The following is a 21,037-nucleotide window of genomic DNA, read 5'->3' on the forward strand; positions in this document are numbered from 1 at the left end:
GACCTTTACAGTGTTTTCTTATGCTATGCTTTCAAGTGTTAATTACAATGCATGAGATATGTGATGAAATGAATAGCTAGGGCAGTGGAGAGTATTTGGAAGTGAGGAAGACAAGGATCAAAAAGTTCAGAGGACGAGGAGAGGTAGAAAAAGACGTTGCCCTAATTTTAACGGAGTGCTGCCTGATATTTGAGATAAATAAAACTAAGAATGTGGGAAACACAAACGCTGTACGTTCATACTGCAGATCTAATGCTAATGCAGTGAGGGTGCCGGTGTTGAACTGGGATGGACAAGATCGGAAATCACATGACACCAGGTTATAGTCCTGATGGTGGAGCAGAGCTCTGAGAGCTTGTGATTTCAGATAAAAGTTTGTGATTTCAAATAAACCTGATGGACTATAACCTGGTGTCATGTGACTTCTGACATAATACTAATGGAGCATAATCTCCATTGTGAATGTATTTAACAATATTCTATTTAGCGTTCTGGAATTGAAGAAATATTTTGTGTTCCTTTCTTCACAACAATGATGTGCAAATGATTTGGCAATGCTTTTGGATGCTGTTTATGTCCTGTGCAATGCAAGTTTTACCAGAATCACTTTATTTTCTGAGAAGGGTGTCCCCTCAAGAAGCTTGTAGCAAATTAACACTGATACTTAACTACAAAAGCAGCAGGATAGAATCTTAGAGTCATACAGCATGGAAACAGATTCTTCAGTGCAACTAGTGCGTGCTGAACATAATCCCAAATTAAATTAGTACCACCTACTTGCTCCTGCCCCATATCCATCCAAACATTTCGTATTCAAGTACTCATCCAAATGTATTATAAATGTTGCAATTGTACCCACATCCATCACTTTCTCAGGAAGTTCATTCCACACGTGAGCCACCCTTTGTGTCAAAAAAATTGCCTCTCATGTCTTTTTAAAATCTCTTCCCTCTCACCTTAAAAAATGTGCTCTCTCATCTTGAAATCCCCCAATCCAGGGAAAAGACAACTCCCATTGACTCTATTCATACCCCCCATTATTTTATGAACTTCTACAAGGTCACCTCTCAACCTCCTATGCTCCAGAGAAAAAAACATCTGAGAGATTCTCCAAATAGTAACCTCATTATTCTCTTACTTCCAAAAGAGGAGAGGTGATGAAGAAACCAGCCTTTGGCAAGACATTATTGCAGGATCTACCTGTGGTGAACAAATTTCTGCATGGTCATTGTAGAATTGAGATAAATCACATGAACTCTGCACTGTTCCCGTTTTTCATATCTTACTGCCCAAGTTCAAGTTTGGTGCTGAGAGGCAGGAGCACATACAAAAGCAGTAGAGGCCAGTAGCATGAGTAAGCGCTTAAACAAATAGTAGCACTGAATCATTGAGCTACTTTCCCTGCAAAGCATAAAGCTAAACATCACAATATGCTTCAGGGGCAGTGATCCATTTTCAATGACTTCTGCTGCAAAGTGCATACAGATGTGAACACTGCCAAGCTCAGATTTCTTTTTGCCTCATCCACTCAATTCCCGTACACCATCTCTATGTCCAGTACCCCCATATTAATGAATACCTCACTGGTAATTACTGCGGTCTGTTGAGAAACCATGGATCTGTGCTCTGGCATGAGTCAGTGTTTTCAGAACGGGAGGGGAAAATCCTTGGGAAAAAAAAGGGATTTTCTTTGGGGAAAATTGCAATGTTGTTTTTTTCTGTGAATCAGAAAGTGGTTTGAAATTGAGTGACCCCACTGTGCAAACATTGTAGATTCTCATTTTGTTTCTGCCTCAATGCTGGCCTGTAATCCCCATCAGGCCCAGAGTGCAATATTAGAATGTTTTTTACCCACATTCCTCAACACTTCAACCCACTATCTACACAATAACTAGTTTCTTTCTCCACTATGCTGTACTGTGAGGAGATTTTAATAATCAATAAGGGGGAGGCTGTGAAAATCTGGCTTCTTTGTGCTGTTTTAATTCAATTGAAAATCTCTAGGCCTCTGCACTGAATAGTGGTATTGTGTACACTTCTTCCAGCTCTGACTGACAAGTCGTGCTTAAAACTCAAGAGTCTCTGTCCATTTATTAAGTATGTAACTGAATTTCTCGTTAATTATATTTTCCCACCAAACAGGCTTGTGCTGTATAGTTGGATCTCGACTAAAAAAAGCATGTATATATATCTATGCAAATAATTCATGTTTCAAACACCATAGCTGAATCAATGGGTATACAACATATTTGGCAGTCTTATAAGTAAACAAAATTTTTAAAAACTCAAACCCGAAAACCATCGGCATTGATTTTATTTTGTCAAAAAGCAAATTGCAATCTTAGTTACTTTCTCCATATTTTGCAGATAAAATGGTTTTCTGATATTTATAGTTTCTGGAGGACTGAAATTTGGAATTCTTATTTTTTTACGCAAACCATATAAAGGTTTAATTTCATAGTACTCCTAATTTCTTTCCGTGACTCACACTCCTAATTCCTCTGTGGAACATATTTTTTATTCATTTATGGCATGTTGGTGGTGTGGCTGAGCCAGCAATTATTGCCCATTCCTAATCACCTTTGAGAAGGTGATGGTGAGCTACCTTTTTGAACTGTAACTGTTCATGTGCTATAGTAGAGCCACAATGCCATTGGGGCAGGAGTTCAGGATTTTGACTTAGCGGCATGGAAAAAATTGACAATATATTTCCTAATCAGGGTGGAAGGGAATCTGCAGGTGGTGCTCCCATGTATCTACTGCCCTTGTCCTTCTAGATGGTAATGGTTGTGGGTTTGGAAGGTGCTGTCTAAGGAGCCTTGGTGCATTTCTGCAATGCATCTTGTATCTTATATAAACTGCTCTTTTGCACATTAGTGGTGGAAAGAGTGAATGCTTGTGGATGTGGTGCCAATCAAGTTGACTGCTTAGTCTTAGTCTGGTGTTTAGCTTCTTGAGTGTTATTTGAGCAGCTGTTATCCAGGCAAGTGGGCAGTAATCTATCACACTCCTGATGTATGCCTTGTGGTTGGTGGACAGGCTTTGGGGAGTCAGGAGATGAGTTACTAACTGCGGGATTCCCAGCCTCTGACCTGCTGTTGTAGCCTCTTTGTTTATGTAGTGAGTCCTTTAGTCATGGTTAGGCTCTGCAGGTCCCAGAAATGATGATCCAAGCCTGAACACCGTAAGCAAATTGTGTTTTGTAAATGATGGGCAGCTTTTGAGGAATCAGTAGGTCAATTAGTCACTGGATTCATAGCTTCTAACCTATTCTTCTAGCCACAGTACAGAGTCTAGTTCAGTTTCAGGTCAATGGTCAGTCCCTCAGGATGTTGATATTGGGGGTTTTAGTGCTAGTAATACCACTGAATGTCAAGGGGGTGATAGTTAGAATCTATCTTGCTGGCGATGGTCATTGCTTGGCACTTACAGTGCAACTGTTGCTTGCCATTTGTTAGCCCAAATCTGTGTATTGTCCATGCCATGCTGCATTCGGACATAGAGTGCTTCAGTGTCTGACGAGTCACAAATGGTGCTGAACATTGTACAGTCACAGCAATCAACCCAACTTCTGACTTTTTGATGAAGTTAAAGTAATTAATTGGGCTCTGAAGGTGGTTGGACACAGGACACTATCCTGAGGAACTCCTGCAGAGATGTTCTGGAGCTGAGGTAACTGACCAACATCCACAACCATCTTCTTTTATGTTGGACATGCCTTTAGCTATTGGAGAGTTTTCTGCTTGATTCCCATTCACTCCAGTTTTACTCACACTCCTCAGGTCTGATATCCAGCAAATTGATTAACTGCAGCTAGGGTTGTCAGGTAAATCGCATGTGCATTTTGATGAAATGAATAGCAGCCAATATCAAAGTCAAAGTGTTAATGATAGGAAGAGTGAACAGTTGCCAGTTTCCTTTCATCCCGATCACAGCTTGCCCAGTTTGGAGTGTTTTGGAGATATTATATATATTGTCATTTTCCAAACAAAAAATGATTGTGAATGACCTTCCAAAATGATTCTTCTAAAAGCCATGGGGTCATTTAATTTGGGCTCTGCTGCAGATTGCTTCTGCCTTGTGTTGTTGACTCACTCAGGTGTAATTAAGTTAGTGTGTATGCACCAATCCCTTTCTTTGGATGGATAGATTTTTGACCTTTCCAAGGGAAGAGGTATTAGGTGTATGCGGAGAAAACAAGGTGTGTGGCTGGATGAACACAGCAGGCCAAGCAGCATCTTAGGAGCAGTTGAGTACTTTCTTATTTTCAGTCTTCACGATTGCAGGACCATGCCTTAGTCAGATACTGCATAGGTTCAATACAGAGTACAGGTTCCCTTAGATTTTTTTTTACCAAACACTCCTAGTTAATGAAAGATGCAGAAACTTGCATTTCTTTTAGCATTCCTCATGATAGAAGCCTTGGCGCGGTAACTGGCTAAACAGGAAGGGAAAATCGCACGGAGACAATCTCAGCAGGGCGAAGACTGGGCTGAACAAACAAGTCTTTAGGAGGCCTTTGAAGATTAATAAGGACGTGACAAGGTGGATATGCTGACAGAAAGAAATTCCAGTAGAGGAATGGCATTGCAGCTGAAGACAAGCTCATTACTGAATGGAAAAAGCTGTGAATGAGACGTGAACTGGCACCAAAGAAGTGGAGGGTGGCATTAAGGACTCAATGACTGAATTGTATTGCAGTGGTAGGGTGAGGCAAGACCACAGACAGGTGTAAAAATGAAGATGAAAACCCCTGGGGAACTGAGACCCAGTGACTGTTGGCAAGAACTGTGTGAGAAAGTAAGCCTGGTGATTTGAATTATTTTATGTTGGTGGAGGTTGGAAGAAGAGCAGCCCACAGGGAGAACATTAGAGAGGGGTAGACTTGAGATGATAAATGTGTGATTAATGATTTCATTGGCAGAACGGAAAAGTAGCAACATACGTGTGACACATTTCAGACCTGAGGGAAAGCAGCCTTGATAATAAGACAATAAAATGTGAGGCTGGATGAACACAGCAGGCCCAGCAGCATCTCAGGAGCACAAAAGCTGACGTTTCGGGCCTAGACCCTTCATCAGAGCCTTGATAATACATAGGTTTGGGGAAGGACTGATGTCTGATATTGAGTAGGAGGCTAAAGTTGTACACCTTTGGGCTCAGTAGTGGTGACGATCAAATGCAGTTGAGTTAGGTATTTAATTGTCTCTGGAAACTGAAAAAGAAACTACCTGTGATTTCTGGCATTGGCTGCAGGATTTTTTGGCTCACCAGGTCTTAAAAGCAATAATTTCAGTTAATGGATGGTAACTTACACCCAAAAGCTCTGAGCAGTCCTTGAATTACATTTGAAATGTTCTTGTCATTGCTATGGAGGCATAGTTTGTGACCAATTTCCACACAGATAATAAATGAGATAATATTTTGTTTGTTAATCTGTGTTTGCTGGTTAGAGTAAGTAGGAGTAATATATACCAGATGCTGGAAAACCTCCCTGCTGTTCTTCCAATTGGCATTGTGGAATAATCTTCCAAGCATGTAGATGAAACATCAGTTTATGATCATAGAAAATATGGTACTATGCAAATATTGCTGCAGAGTATCAAACCAGTAAATGAGTCTGAATCTTGAAACAAAGCTTAAGTCCACAACCTTATGACCCAGAAGTGAGAGTGACAATTACTGAGCCAAATTAACACTAATGGTTAACTTGGCAATTGCAGATTGTGGCAACTGCCCAGGAGTCATAAGAGGGGGTGGAGAGATGGTGCTAAGTTTTGTTAATATGAATGAAAGCCAAATTTATGTTTCCAGTATTGCTAAGAAACCGTGAGGTCATCTAGTCTGTAGGTGGTTCCTCTGGATTGAGTTTGATTTGTTTCTACTCTAGTTTGATGGGTCAGAGTTGATTATTAAGTCCAATGTGTGCATGTGGGACAGGTTGTCTTGAAGGGTATGGTAGTTGAGTGGTTTGGAGGTTTGTCCATGCTCTCACATGCCTTGACTTCACCTCTGCATGTTCCTAAAGAAGTCTCTCATTGTGTTGATGCCTTTCTGAAGAAATGTTCTCCATTTTGTTTGTTCACAAATATTTCCATTTCTCCTGGGTGTTTCCTGACATGACCAATTTGTGAGTTGAACTGTTGCTTTTGGAGTCTGTGCATATACCAGACACCAATGTGTTTTGTTTAGTAGAGCTGGCTTTGTGTAATGAACGTACTTTGGTGATGAGCAGAGGATGTCGGTTTTCCAGGCAATTTATTTTCTTGCCCCCCAAATTTGGTGGAGCTTGTGAAGGCATCGCAAGAGCTACCTTTCTAGTTCAAGGTGCCTACTGTTGGTCACCTGAGTCTTTGAAGCATTTATGGAGCATTTAGGCAGGGATCACTGCTGCCTGGTAAACCATGACCTAAATCAAGTTGGAGTTCCTCGTCCTCACTTTACTCACTTGACTGAAGGTCAAGCTGACAGTTTGGAGGTGATGATGAGTTTTTTAATTTATTTCTGCCTTTGTTGAGAGGAAGTTCACTCTAAACATGCAGTGCACCATGGGTGACTCTTGTGAGTCTTCACAGAGATGTATGGGAGGAGATAAAGTATCCTAGGTTATGAAGGGTGTGAATGGAAGCAAGAATGAGGACGGCCACAGAGGAGGGTGAAATAGCCCTTGGTTCTAAAACCATCAGAGAGATTAAGGGAGATGAAGAGAGGCAATGAGTTATTCTCACCATCATACTGGATGTTTTGATGATTTTGGCAAGTACAATGTTGATGTCATGGACAGGGTTGGAAATTGGCTAGAAATGCTAGACCAAAGAATAATGGGAAAACCATAGGAAATTAATTGTGAAACGTTTTAATATCTTTCATTGTCTGCAGCTAAAAAACAACCTTCTGTAACTTTTTGAATAAGAATAACTTCCACCCCCTTCTTTTTGTTGCATGTACTTAAGAACAGCATAGCACAAGAACAGGCCCTTTGGCCCATCATGACAATACTAGCCATGGTGGGATTATAAACTAATCCCATCTATCTGCACACAGTCTGCATCCATCTTTTCCTTGTCTATTCATTAACTTATCTTGAGCCCATGCCGTCCAGTCCTTAAGTTAGACATCAATGGCTAGTTTGATGCTTCTCTTGTCTGTTTGCTTAATCATTTTGAACACCAGCCCACTTTGCCCCCAGCCTCCTCAGTTCAAGAGAATTAGTCTCTAGCTGTAGTATCCTTTCCTTTTAACTCAGAACCTTCATCCTTGACAGTAGTTTGCAAGATTATGTGGAACTTTCACTAAGGCTAAAATATTGTTCCTATTGTTAAGTACTAAAAATATGCCCTGCCTTTCTCAGATAGTATAAATTTCAAAAGACAACATAAGAATTCAACTTGAATATGCAAGTTACCGTTGTGGAGATAGTAAAGAAGTAAAACTGGGAATAAGACATGATAAAAATAAAATTTATTTATGTGTTAACTTTTGGTATGAAATTATTCTAAACATGGAATATAAGGTTTGTTACGGTCTTCAAATAATAATATTCACTACAAAATAATTATTCCTCAATCTTATATATTATTTTTGAAAGCTGGGAGTGTGCTAGTTTGGAAGTTAAACACTCGCATAGATCTTTTGGCTTGAATGTTCTGTTTTGGTGCATCAAATTCTTTGTAGTACCTAGTCGTCATTTATCCTAGTCTTGGTGATCTCTTACAGTTTCTTTTCACAATGGTTTCACTGGGGAGGTGAACTCCTCTGCAACATCACATCCCAGTCATTATGCCAAATGGTAACAAGTGCAATCTGATTCTCCAAACAATGCCTTGGGAGATCTGTAAATAGATGTATATTTAGCAATTTACATCACACTTTATTTTGGATTCAAAACAATTTGAAAAAGAAAACAAGTTTCTTAATGTTAGGTGCTACTTACATGTAGCTTGAAAGTCAAAAACACTTGACAGTCAGTAAATTTCCTCCACTGTGGAATGTAAATTCTGACCACAGGCTGTGTTTACTTAACAATAATTAGATGTTTAAAAAGTGTCAGCTACATCTAACAAGCAGAGCAATGTGTGGAGGTGAATTTCCTGTGAACAGCTTCTTCTCTGCTGCTGTAACTTGACCAGAAGTATCAAGGTCACTGCCTCTGCCTGTATACAGGATTTTGCACTGCAGCTCTTTTGATATTACAGCATTGCAGTGGAAGCAGATTTAAGGAAATTTCTGACTATTTTGTGTTACATGCTGTGTTAACACTGCAGTTCATGATGTGAGTTATGAGCAACGCAATGTGAGCGCCTGTTAGCAAATTATTAAAATTAATTAATTAAGATAAAAATGCTATGTCAAAGTTTTTTTAAAGCAAATGGATCAGGCTATATATTTTTATCAGATGCAGAATTTTCAACATTGTAGAATGTTCTGCAGCAGAAGCAGATCCCACGTTAACTGCGTGAGACTATGCACTGAAAGCCTATCGATGTAGCAGCCTGTGATAGGCAAAACAGGTTGGTTTTGAAAAACTTATTTAGCCACCAATTCAGAAAGTGTCATGTTCACAGCCATTTTGACATGAGTTAACTGATTTCACTTTGTGAGCTTAAATAGCTTGTTAAAATGAGATTTGGTTTGGGAAGAAAAACTTAACCAGTGTTCCAACTCTTAATTGCCATGAAGTGATCCCTGATGAAAATGCTTGTGTTTTTGAGGTAACTGAGTCAGCAATTCTCATGGGTATAAAGCTTCTTTGATGTAATATAATGACACAGAAGCCGTTTTACAGGAGTGTTACAAATAAAATTTGACACTGAACTATGTAAGAAGATATTAATGGAGGTGACCAAAAGTTGGCAAAAGGGGTAGCTTTTAAGGAGCATCTTTAAAAAAAGAGATAATCTAATTGGAAATGGAGACGTTTAGGGAAGGAATTCCAAAGGTATGACCTTGACAGCTAGAGGCATGACCCCAGTGTTGAAACAGCTAAAATAAGAAATAATCAAGATCCCAGAAATGGATGACTGTCGATGTCTTTGAGTTTGGTAAGGGTGGATAAGAATACAGACTTAAGGAGGGCTAGGGCATAGATTGATTAAAAAAACAAAAATGAGAATTTTATAATAGAGACAATGTTTGATTGTGAGCCAATGCATAGCACAGGAGTGATGGACAAATGAGACTTAGCACAAGATAGGACATGGGAAGCTGAGATTTGGGTGATACCAAGGTTATAGGAGGTGGAATGCAATAAGCCAGTTAGGGACAGTTTGAATAGTCAAGTCCAAAGGTAACATTCATGAATGTGGATTTTAGCAGATGAGTTGAGGCAGGAGTCAAGTTGGACAATGTATAGAGATGGAAGCATGTGAAGTTAGCAATGTCACTCATATGTGGGCATAAGTTCATCTCATGGTCAAATCTGATACCAAGTTTGTGAACAGTTCTAAGGGTCACCGGGCCCAAAACGTTAAATCTAATTTTCTCTTCACAGATGCTGCCAGACCTGCTGAAATTTTGCAGCAACTTTTGTTTTTGTTGCTGTTGTAACAGTCTGGTTCAGTCTCAAATATTTATCAGGGAGAGGGAAGGAATCGGTGGCTCCAGTATAAAGTATATAGCAGAGAATGAAGGCAATTGCTTTGGCCTTTCCAGTATTTAATTGCAATTAATTTCTCCTTATTCAGAGAAGCAGACTGACATTTTAGAGTCAGCAGTGGCATCACAGGAGATGGCAGGAAAATAGAGCTGCATGTCATCAGCTTATATATGGAAACTGAAACTGTTTTAGAATGACTCAGAGGATAGGATCAAGTTTAGCTCTATTGCACTGTCACTCTCCCAAACTAATTATCTACCGACACTTAATCATAAGTGCCAGTCTAGATGATTGGCAAAACTGACCATCATCCTCTCCTATTGACTATTGTAGAATGGCCCAACTACAATTACAACTTGTATAATAACTTACACATAGAACAAACAGCCAAATGAAAAACAAAACACACATAGAATATACAACAGTACAGTGAGCAAAAAAAAGACTGCAGATGCTGGAATCCAAGGTAGACACACAGGAGGCTGGAAGAACACAGCAAGCCAGGCAGCATCAGGAGGAAAGGAGAGTCAACGTCTTCAGGACCTGAAGAAGGGTAATACCTGAAACTTTGACTGCTCCTTTCCTCCAGATGCTGCCTGGCGTGCTGTGTTCTTCCAGCCTCTTGTTTGTCTGCATACAACAGTACAGCACAGGAACAGGGCTTTCCAGGCCTGTGCTAAACATGATGCCATTTTAAACTAATTCCACCTGTCTTCACATAGTCTGTCCCCCTATATTCCTTGCCTGCTCATGTGACTGTCTAAGTGCCTCTTAAACATTGCTATTGTATCTGCTTTTGACCATCTTCCCCTGGCAGCATGTTTCAGGCATCTATCACCCTCTGCACAAAAAGCCTGGCTCACACATCTTGTTTAAACTTTCTGCCTCTCATTTTAAACTTGTGTCCCCTGGTATCTGTCATTTCCACCTGGTGAAAATAGACTCCGATCACCTTATCCATGCCTTTCATAATTTTATACGTCCATAGCCCCTCAGCCTCTGATGCTCTTGTGAAAACAATCCAAGTTTATCCAACCACTCCTTGTAGTTAATAGTCTCCAATCTGTGAAACGTCCTTGTAAACTTCTTGTGCACCCCCTCTAAAGCCTCCACATCCTTCCTATAGAATGGCAAATGGAACTGCACACAATAGTTCAAACGTGGCTTAACTTTTATACAGCTGCAATATGTTTTACCAACTTTTATAAAAAATGCCCTGACCAAGGAAGATAGGAATGAATCTGCCTTCTTTACTACCTTATCCACTTGTGTTGCCACTTCCAGGGAGGCATGGACTTGCACCCTGAGATCTCTGTGTTCATCAATGCTCCTAAGGGCCCTTTCCCTAACTCTTACCTTCCTTTTGCATTTGACGTCTCAAAATGCATTACCTCACACTAATGCTGATGGAAATGCATCTGAGTAATATATAATGTAGATGGAAATTGTCTCAAAATCAGGGAAATTCATACCTGCATGCTGCATACAGGGGCTTATTCCCATTAGGAGCAGTATGAGGCATGAGCATCATAAGGAAGGAAGCAGGCTTGAAATGGATAATGTAGGGAAATGAGAAAGTGTGAAATGAAAGAGGGAGAGAAGTGTACAGGCATGAACCTTGGTCAATGGGGATTTGTTGGGGGAAGAGTAGAAGTGCCAGTAAAACTGAGGAAGAAATTAAACTCTACCTGCTATTTCTCTGCCCAACTTTCCAACTGATCTATATCCTGCTGTATCCTGTGACTACTTTCCTCACTATCCACAACTCTGCCAATTTTCATGCCATCTGCAAACGTATTAATCAGACCATCTATGTTTTCATCCAAATCATTTATATAAACTACAAACTACAGAGAACCCAACGCTGTTTATTGCAAAACACCAGTAGTCACAGACCTCCAGTCAAAAAACACCTCTCTATAACTACCGTCTGTTTCTATGACCAAGCTAATTTTGTATCCAACTTAGCAACTCACCATGGATCCCGTGTGACTTAATCTTCCATATCAGCCTGTCATGAGAGGCCTTGTCAAATGCTTTAGTAAAGACCATATAGACAATATCCACTGCTTTACTCTCATCAGTCATCTTTGTTACTTGCTCAAAAATCTTAATCAAAGTTATGAGACAAGACTTCTCCTACATGGAGCCATTCTAAGTATTCTGAAGAAGACCATTCTTTTCCAAATGTGTTAATGGTAGATACTTATCCAGAAGTTGCATCAGCATCACTTTCCTAATTCTGGTCGCCCCTAATGTACAGAAATGATGACAGTTAAAGAATAATGAATTGGACAGGGGAAGGGGCTATTGACAGTCATCATGGTTGGGGGTTGCAGTTGAGACTAATCTAACTTCCTGTCCAAGGAAAGCAGTAGAGGATATTCCAAACTACACTGTCTCCCCTAACTCTCCCCAGTTCATAATGGCATTCTTCTCTATTTCCTCCTCTTTGTTATTGTACCAGCTACTGTTTTCTTTCTTCCTCAGTTTCACTGACATTTTACTTTTTCCACAACCACAGTGATCCTCAGTTGACTCTCAATCTGCCTCATTCAAGGTTCATGCCTGCACACTTCTCAGTCTCTTTCATTTCTCATGTTCTCACTTCCCTACATTATCATCCATTTCCAGCCTACTTCCCCTTTATTTCCCCTATGACATTTCCTCCTTAGCCCTGCTCCTCATGGGAATAAGCCTCTGCATGCAGCATGAATTTCTAATACTGCGACAATTTCCATCTACATCATACATTATCCAGACTCACTTCCATTAACACTATGGTCAATGTCACAGGGACAGGAATTGGTCCAATAGAAGCCAGATTCAGATAACCAGGGGGAGGATATGCAACTCACACCAGCTGTATCCATTAGACAGGAACCGTCAATGATATAAAACTGATAGTTGGCATGCATGTTATTGTCTAGCCTAGCATCTAAAGAATGGCTGATTGGATGAGATAGAGGATTTTAGAGACCAACCACAAAATTTCACGCTACTGAGAGCCAGGATGTTCGGTTAGAGTAGGGGATGGGTATAGAAAAGGCTGAATAGTTTTATGCAAAAAGAAAATAGCTGCATTGTACTAATTGTACTCTGATTTCTCTTGTAATCTGGTGACTATGGTTTACATGTCACTGAGGCCTCCAAATGAACTCAGTATTGGCATTATGTGAGATCCTGTGTTTTACCGTAATGTGATCCACTACATGGAAATAAAGGGTTCCAATTTCACAACATCAAAGATCTACCTCCAAAACTCTGTCAAAATATCCAGAGCTTGAAATATAAGAATCTGTCGTGTAAAGGTAGACCAGTAGCTCTCTCTTAATCCTGCAATATGTAATGGTATTGAATATTTGGAGTTGATTGGGCATGAAAGCCAAGTTTGAGTAATTAAAAAAGGCTAGATAGATTAGATTAGATTAGATTCCCTACAGTGTGGAAACAGGCCCTTCGGCCCAACAAGTTCACATTGCCCCTTGGAGCATCCCACCCAGACCCATCCCCCTATAACCCCCACACCCCTGAACATTACGGGCAATTTAGCATAGCCAATCCACCTAGCTGCACATCTTTGGACTGTGGGAGGAAACTGGAACACCCGGAGGAAACCCACGCAGACATGGGGAGAATGTGCAAACTCCGCACAGACAGTTACCCGAGGCTGGAATCGAACCCGGGTCCCTGGCGCTGTGAGGCTGCAGTGCTAACCACTGAGCCACTGTGCTGCCCTTAATGCCACCCTTATCTCAGATAGGCTGAGAATTTTTTCACTGGAGAGTAGGAGGTTGAGAGGCGACCTTGTAGAAGTTTATAAAATAATGAAGGGTATGGAAAGGGTTAATAGTTATCTTTTCCCTAGATTGGGGAAGGGAGGGTTTCAAGACGAGGGGGCACATTTTTAACATGAGAGGAGAGAGATTTTAAAAAGGCACGGAAGAATAGTTTTTTACGCAGTGGGTGATTTGCATGTGGAATGAAATTCCTCAGGAAATGGTGGATGTGAGTACAATTACAACATTTAAAAGACATTTGGTTAAGTAAATGAATAGGAAAGGTTTGGAGGGCTTTGGGCCAGGAGCAGGCAGGTGGGACTAATTTCGTGTAGGATTATGTTCGGCATGAACTTGTTGGGCCGAAGGATCTGTCTCCGTGCTGTATGACTCTATAACCCACTTTCTTCTGGGTATTCAATGCACATTTTGTGTCCACAGCCTCTTTTTTCCTTTTATTTCCTTCTGGGAATGTGAGTATTGCTAGCTTGGCCAGCATTTATTGGCTATCTCCAGTTGCCCTTGAGAAGGTGGTGGTGAGCTTCTATTTCGTAAAATCCATGTCATTCTCCCTCACCCTCTTCGCCTTGCCTTTCCTAATGGAAGACAATAGGCCAGGCCAGCAGCTGACCGCTGCCCAGTGCCTCCCAAATGCAACATGCTTAGACTGAGTATTTAGAATGTTTGACCTTAAGTCTACACATTGTGTCACGGATAGCAAAGTATGGGGCTGGATGAACACAGCAGGCCAAGCAGCATCTTAGGAGCACAAAAGCTGACGTTTCGGGCCTAGACCCTTCTCTAGGCCCGAAATGTCAACTTTTGTGCTCCTAAGATGCTGCTTGGCCTGCTGTGTTCATCCAGCCCCATACTTTGTTATCCTGGATTCTCCAGCATCTGCAGTTCCCATTATCTCTGATCATATTGTGTCACTGTTAGAGATTTCCCCTTCTTGGCTAGTTTCAATTCACAAATATGAAGCTCACCAGTTGTTTTGGCATTCATTTTTCTATTTCTCTGATTTAGGCTTCTTTGGCCTTGTTGAAGGACATTTGCAAGGACTGGAGGGGGTGTCAGAGGTGTCCCTTGAACATAAGATATAAGAACATCGCTTATCATTACATCGGGTAAGAAACTCATGGTGGGATTAATAAATAGCCAACAGTGTCATAGAAGTTCAAGAAATCCCTTGACACCTCTCACTTTACCACAATGCATTGTGCAGTTGTTGTCTAAACTAATATCTGTGCTCAAATTGTACATTAAGTTAAAATAGTGATACATCTCTGAAATAAATAAATCCATCTGTTTTCTTAAAAGGGTTAGAAGATTCTTAATTTATTTTATTCATACTGATTTTCTTTCTCCTTTCCCTTTGGATTTGTGCTGGAAATGGCTCTGATGGATGCCAGCCATCCTCTGATGCTACACCTAGTGTGTCCATGATTAATTGAACAAAGGAAGCATTGTAGCTAAATCTGAAACAAACAAAAATAGAACTTGCTGGAAGAACTCGACAGGCAGCATCTGTGGAGAGAAATAGGAGTTAACATTTCGCGTCCAGTAACCCTTCTTCACAACTAAATCTGACCTTGTCCTCGCTGGACATGCAAGCGATCAGGAACACATAACATCTCCAACTCAACCAAGGATAATTGTAACATCCCTGCTCCAGCCTGCTATGATCTAACTCAGCAATTACTGGTGATGGAATCATTTTGATCCGGGTAGCTCAGAACCAGTGGATGCCCATATCCATCAAGCCATCAGACTGCACTGATGTACTTTTTAATGTTTTTCCTGGTTTTGTCTGTACTAATATAGAATTATTTAAATAGGTCATTAATAAGCAATAGCATTAAGTTTGATTAGCTGCATTTCTGGCTTCAGCTTATGTTGCTTTGGGATGGTCATAAGCAGCAGCTAGAGGCAGTCTGTGGTGAAAGAGAGAAATCAGAAAGCTGAAGGTAAGTTTTGCTCCTGATCCCCTTGGACATCATTCCAGTTTATACTGACGAATTTTCTGAAACCATTTAAAACATAAGATCAGAAAAAGGCCATTCAACTTATCGAGCCTGCACTGCCATTCAATACAATCAAGGCTCATCATTCACTGAAATGCCTTTGCTATCCACAGATCCCTTTCCATCATTGGTACTTAGAAATTTGTTAATCTCTACTTTAAGCATACTCAATGTCTGAGCCTGCACTGCCCTCTGGGGTAGAGAATTCCAAAGATTTAAAATCTCTTAAGCCATCTCCCTGAAAATGTTCATTTTCTCACACCTTTCATTCCTGATTACAAATTTATCCCATGAACATTCTCTCACATGTCCCCAGTCCTGATTCTGAGCTTTCCATCAGCCTATCCCCATGAGCATACACTGTGGCTAATCAGACCAGTATTGATATTGTCCTGGCAACTTCACTTAGCTGTAGGTGGAGTGTGATAGAAAATGCAGTGGGAAAGAAAACAAAAAGTCATTACAATTCATTTCCTGAAATTATATACAGAGTTGGAATCCATTAAAATTAAGATGTTTCTTTCACTGCATATCATAAGTGAAACATTCTAAAGCCATATTATTGTAGGAGTTAACAGCCGTGAATTCATATTTGTAATTTTGACATTCAAAGGCTTAACGTATTTCTGTGACATATTTTTGTCTACTGTTCTATCTTAGTATTAACCTGTTTGAAATGGTCTTACATCCCTATTATTCAAATGGACAGAAGGGTGTTTAACAACTGTGTAAAACATCTGTTTGTTAGGATTGGAAACAATTGCAGTTTTAAATGCCATGTAGAATACCCCTGCTTGGCTCTGCGCTGAGAATCAGGCAAAAACCTACACGCTCGATTCTGAAGTGGCACCACTGTAGATAGTTTTTGAGATGAATAAAGTAAAGAACATAGGTAGAAAGAAAGTTTAAAACTCTTACTCACACCTAGTGTGAAATTGATACTTCTCCAATCACTATGTTTTTAAAACAAAAGGGAAAAAATGTCATATGATGTTGTAACTTTAAAATAAAAGCAGAATATGCTGGAAATGCTAAATGGGTTAGGCAGTGTCTGTGACAGAAAAACAGGATTAATGTCTGACATCTGTGGCCCTTCACCTAAACAAATTTTATTGTATGCTAAAGTATGACCCATTATATCAATGCCTGTCACACTCTACCTTAATATTCTCTTGCACATGTATTATCGCTGAGTTTATAAATACACTGTCTAATATGAGCTGTAGCAACAAGGAAGTTAACATTGTTAATTTCTGATTTAGCTGGTTCTGGGTGGGGCAGCAGTGCAAGGATTCCTGGTAAATAAAGCATCTAGATTTGGTTGACTTAAATCCAATTGACGCATATGTCAATTCAATGCTGGATGCTATTGAGATCCATCTTTGTATTCCACATCTAACAGGTTATGAGGCAACCTATTTCTCTTACTGCTTTTACAAGCAGCTGATTATGCTTTGGGTTATTTCTTTAAGGATCACATGCTTTTTGGGCAAATAATTTGTTGGCTTGACTAAGGCCGCTGAGTTAGAGAGTCGAAAACTCAGCCAATGTTTCCTGCTCTAGTGATTCCTGCCAGGAAAGCCCATATTAAAGATATGAGGACAGGATGTAGATCAAACTCACCAACTTGCATTTAGAGTAACAAATATCCCAAATGGTTTCCCAGTCAGAAAATTTAGGTATGTAAGTTAATTGTGGATAATCATCATTGCTCAGGGTGGGCAGGTTGCAGAAGAAGAATAACAGCAAAATACTGAAGGTTCTGGAAATCTAAAATAAACACAAAGAATGCTGGAGAAATGAAGCATGTCTGGCAAGATCTGTGGAAAGAGAAACAGAGTTATTGAGTTGGGTATGGTATGACTGAAGGAATTCTGAAGAAGATTGACTCGAAACGTTAAGCCATTCCTCTCTCCCCACAGAAGCTGAGTTTCTCCAGCATTTACTGAGTTTGTTGCAGTAGAAGAAGGTTTGGGAGGAAATGGCAAAAGGTGAAGCAAGGTTTGAGTAGTAGGTCTACTGAAGTTTTTGAGGATGCTGAGAAAAGCAATGAGATGGTAAGGTCTAAACAAAGTGATCCAATTTAGGCTCTGCCATCTATGATGGGGTATGGGAATGTAGGGACGGGGATAGTGTGTGGTGTTCAATGGCAGAGGAGCAGAGTGATAAGAATGGCAGTAGGACAGCAATTAAATTTTAAAGGACAATTTGAATGTAAGCTTAGCTGTGATGCTCTTTTTCCCTACCTTGCCATACAGACTACCAAGAAAGAAATTTGAGTAATATTTTAGAAGATTCTTGGCACCCAGTGAAACCCACAGAAGAAGCCAGAATCCTGAGATGAGGAAAAGAGGGAATTGGAGGGAATGAATAAAAACCTGTTTGGAGACATTATCAAGGCACCTCACACTTGAAATCAATGAATTATCATATTTCTGCTATGGGGTATCACAGGCAGTGATAAATATATCTGTATTAAAACATATTTATGATTCTCTTATGCAAAAGATTGCAATCATCTACAAACTTGAAAGCTGATATTCTGGAAGCTCAATTTTCTAGCCCAGCTTCTAGAATTTTCCCCCAGAGCTTGGTTTTGTTTATTAATTAGGAAACAAAACATATTCTTGAATTTTTACAAATATTATGTAGCATGATTGCAGAATGAAGAGTAATCTGGCCCCCTTTTCTTTCTAACTATCCTCCCCTGCCTGTTCATGAGAATCTCACCTCCCAGAGAGGCCGTGTATCAGTGAGACACAGAACAGCAGTTCAGCAGAGCTAGGGCAAGACATGAATGCTTGAGAGAATAACAGAATCATTGCTCCTCTTTTTCAGCACATCCTTCGGCATGAAAAACAAACAAATCAGCCTGGAAATCCTCTCTGAAGACTGCAATTTTTTTTTCCCCTGATGAGACAGCACTGTGAATATCTGAAAATGTGAAGCAGTTGCTGTAAGTCACACACAGTATCATGGCAGAAGGCAAGGAAATGCCAGCCTGAGTGGCCAGCTGGTGCCATTTTATGCACAGAGAGCTCTTTGCTCTGCAGCCATCTTGAGGGGGGAATCCTGCAGCGTCTAAAATGGATGGAACGCCACTCAGTGCGGGCATAAGGTAGGCAATGCAATTGTCAAATACACATTCGCGCTCTTCACTAATACCTCTCCCCACCCCCGGCTTTCTGATTACACTAATTACCTAAGCAAGCGGCGATAAACGAAGCTCCAGTAACCCAATCCCGTCTCTTGTATTCTCTCAAGCAGAAAATCTGGCCTCAATTTTAATTTAATTAACATTATTTCTGATTTCTTCAATCGTTCCTTCCATCTTTTTTCTCAATGGGTGCTGAGTAGCATGCCCTGTACAACTGCAGTGAATAAGCTCATTTGGCACTGTGTAAACTGCATTTGAAAACTCATTTTTGACTTTTGTTCATCCCTGTCTTAGTTTAATATATTAAGGTGATTGTAAAAAAGCATCGTACAGAAATAATATATTTAGTGTTATTTTAAAGTAAACTGGATTTTTAAAAAGTGGACTTTTGAATAAAGATCAAAGATAACAGAAATGAAAAGAAAATTAAACTGCAGTGATCCTTGGATTTGTAAGAATATTTATAGCAATTGTTCGACTGTTTTTCATCACTGTTTCTGTACCCAAATATTTTGACAATGCACAGTATTTTTTTGTTGATTCTTCCCCTGTCTTCCATTGGATGCTGACTTCTTGATGTTCTCCAGACTTCAGCTGCTTGCTGGCATCTTGCATGTGTCACCTCTTTGTGAGTGAGCCCAAAAGGCGACTGCTAGCAGGACAATTGGACACAGGGATCATTACATTAGTCCACAGTAGTGTCCTTACCCAACTTTCAGACTGGAAGCTTGGGAAAGAGTTCAGGAGCAGAAAAGCTGGCTGACTACTTGCCCACAGCCTCTCACCCCACCTCTTTAATGCCTGGTGTTCCTCCTTTCAAGAAAGTTTCCTTGTGAAATTGCTGAAGTTTAATGTTTCTGCTGAAGGATCATATTCTTTCTAACGCACTTAACTAAAATAAAGTAGATGTTTAGCTGTCATTGTTAACTATTTAAATACTGAATCTTTGGTACAGGGAGTAGATTATTTTAGAAGGAGGTGAACCCAGGCCTTCAGTGACTGGTGCCTTTAAGGGCCATAAGATTCCTAGCAACTTGTCATAGCAACAGCATATGCCATTTACGTCATGGCACTTTGTCTCATAGGGAGCCCGCCCCCAGAGTATGCACGCGTAAGATGTTTTTCACAAATATACTCCATTTAATGTCCTGACGTTTCTCCATTTTATTTATAGTTGAAACCTGAAAGGGCCCTACCCAGATGCACTCTATGGTCTCACAATTAGTGGCTGCCTGTTTGCCACCGTGCATAAAGCTGCTTCAGCCTGTCACTGCCCTCTGTCCAATCTACATCTTTTTCCTGCACTTTTCTTCTCATACCGTATTCTGAAGATATTGACTGTTGCTGGGAGCACATGCTCACATGCATCATCTGGCTTCCAGAACCACCCAGGTGTCCATTCTTCATGTCTGAGCATCATCGGAATATTTCACTGCAGGATCATTGCACCTAGATGCATGCCTATCTTCATCCAATGCCCACATCAACTTACATTGCATTCAGAAAGCACAGGATTAGAAGTCCAGGTACTCTTCTATTTAAATTATTTTGGGATCCACTGAACGTTTGTAGATATTGGGTGGGAAGAAGATTGGACACAATTGTGATACATCAGGTAAAACAGATGGTAATGCTACACAGTCCCTTAATAATGATCACTTTGAGTATGTACTGGAGTTTTGCAGGGAAGCAAGAGGTTGTTTGGAAAATAAGCCACCACTTGCAACCATCTTAAATTTGAGGGAAAGCAAAATAATGTTTTAACTCACATTTCTATTTGGTGGCTAAGAGTTGGAAATAAATATGAGACTGTTTACCTGGACTAAGACTAAATATGCTGTATGTGAAGAAATCATGATGTACGCTCTGCTTGGGCCTAGCAAACTATCTTTTGTGTGTACGGAGAGCAGTTGCGGTGAATGAAAGGAAGACATTCAGCATAACAAACGTGAATATTTTGATGTTGCTGTCCTTTTTTGATTTTATATGATAATTTATAAGTAGAGCAGGACCTTTGAAAAACAGAATGAAATACACTATTTGAAAAAAATCAGCGGTCTTAGGTTTCTTAAAAACTGGAATAGGAATTTGGTGTTGTTAAGAGAATAAAATATGTTCTGTAAAATGATTTTTGAAAGAATATGATTGTTGGATATGGGCTAGGAATCATCTCGGAAGACTTTCCCTACTGTTTTTTAAATAAAGAACAGGTTTCCAATTTTGTGAAGTGTATGTTGTGGAGGGTTTTTGTGGTGTTTATTGAGAAAAAAAAGATAATTTTACCCCAAAGGTGCCATCCTTTTGTGGTTGACTTACAGGTGTGGAAAGAATATTCTGAATAATGAAAGGGCATTCACATGTTGCTGTACAATACATCAACAATGCAATACATCCCAGTTTTGTAATCTGATGGCTCTGCAGGCATGTGGCCTACCATGCATGGACAGCCTGGCTTCCCAGAATTTTCATGCCAACAATTAAA

At 40.1% G+C, this 21,037-nt stretch overlaps 1 long non-coding RNA gene across 1 annotated transcript in view; it reads left to right on the forward strand.

Moving 5' to 3' along the window:
- The window catches only part of LOC125467192 (uncharacterized), an 89,432-nt gene that overhangs the window by 12,305 nt on the left and 56,090 nt on the right, over window positions 1-21,037 (forward strand). Inside the window, exons 2-3 of the long non-coding RNA XR_007250590.2 lie at window positions 14,401-14,501; window positions 18,237-18,516. This is a non-coding gene — a long non-coding RNA (uncharacterized LOC125467192). The remainder of the gene's footprint in view (window positions 1-14,400; window positions 14,502-18,236; window positions 18,517-21,037) is intronic.

Source organism: Stegostoma tigrinum, chromosome 33 (genome assembly GCF_030684315.1).
Source record: "Stegostoma tigrinum isolate sSteTig4 chromosome 33, sSteTig4.hap1, whole genome shotgun sequence".
Classification (NCBI taxonomy): Eukaryota; Metazoa; Chordata; class Chondrichthyes; order Orectolobiformes; family Stegostomatidae; genus Stegostoma; species Stegostoma tigrinum.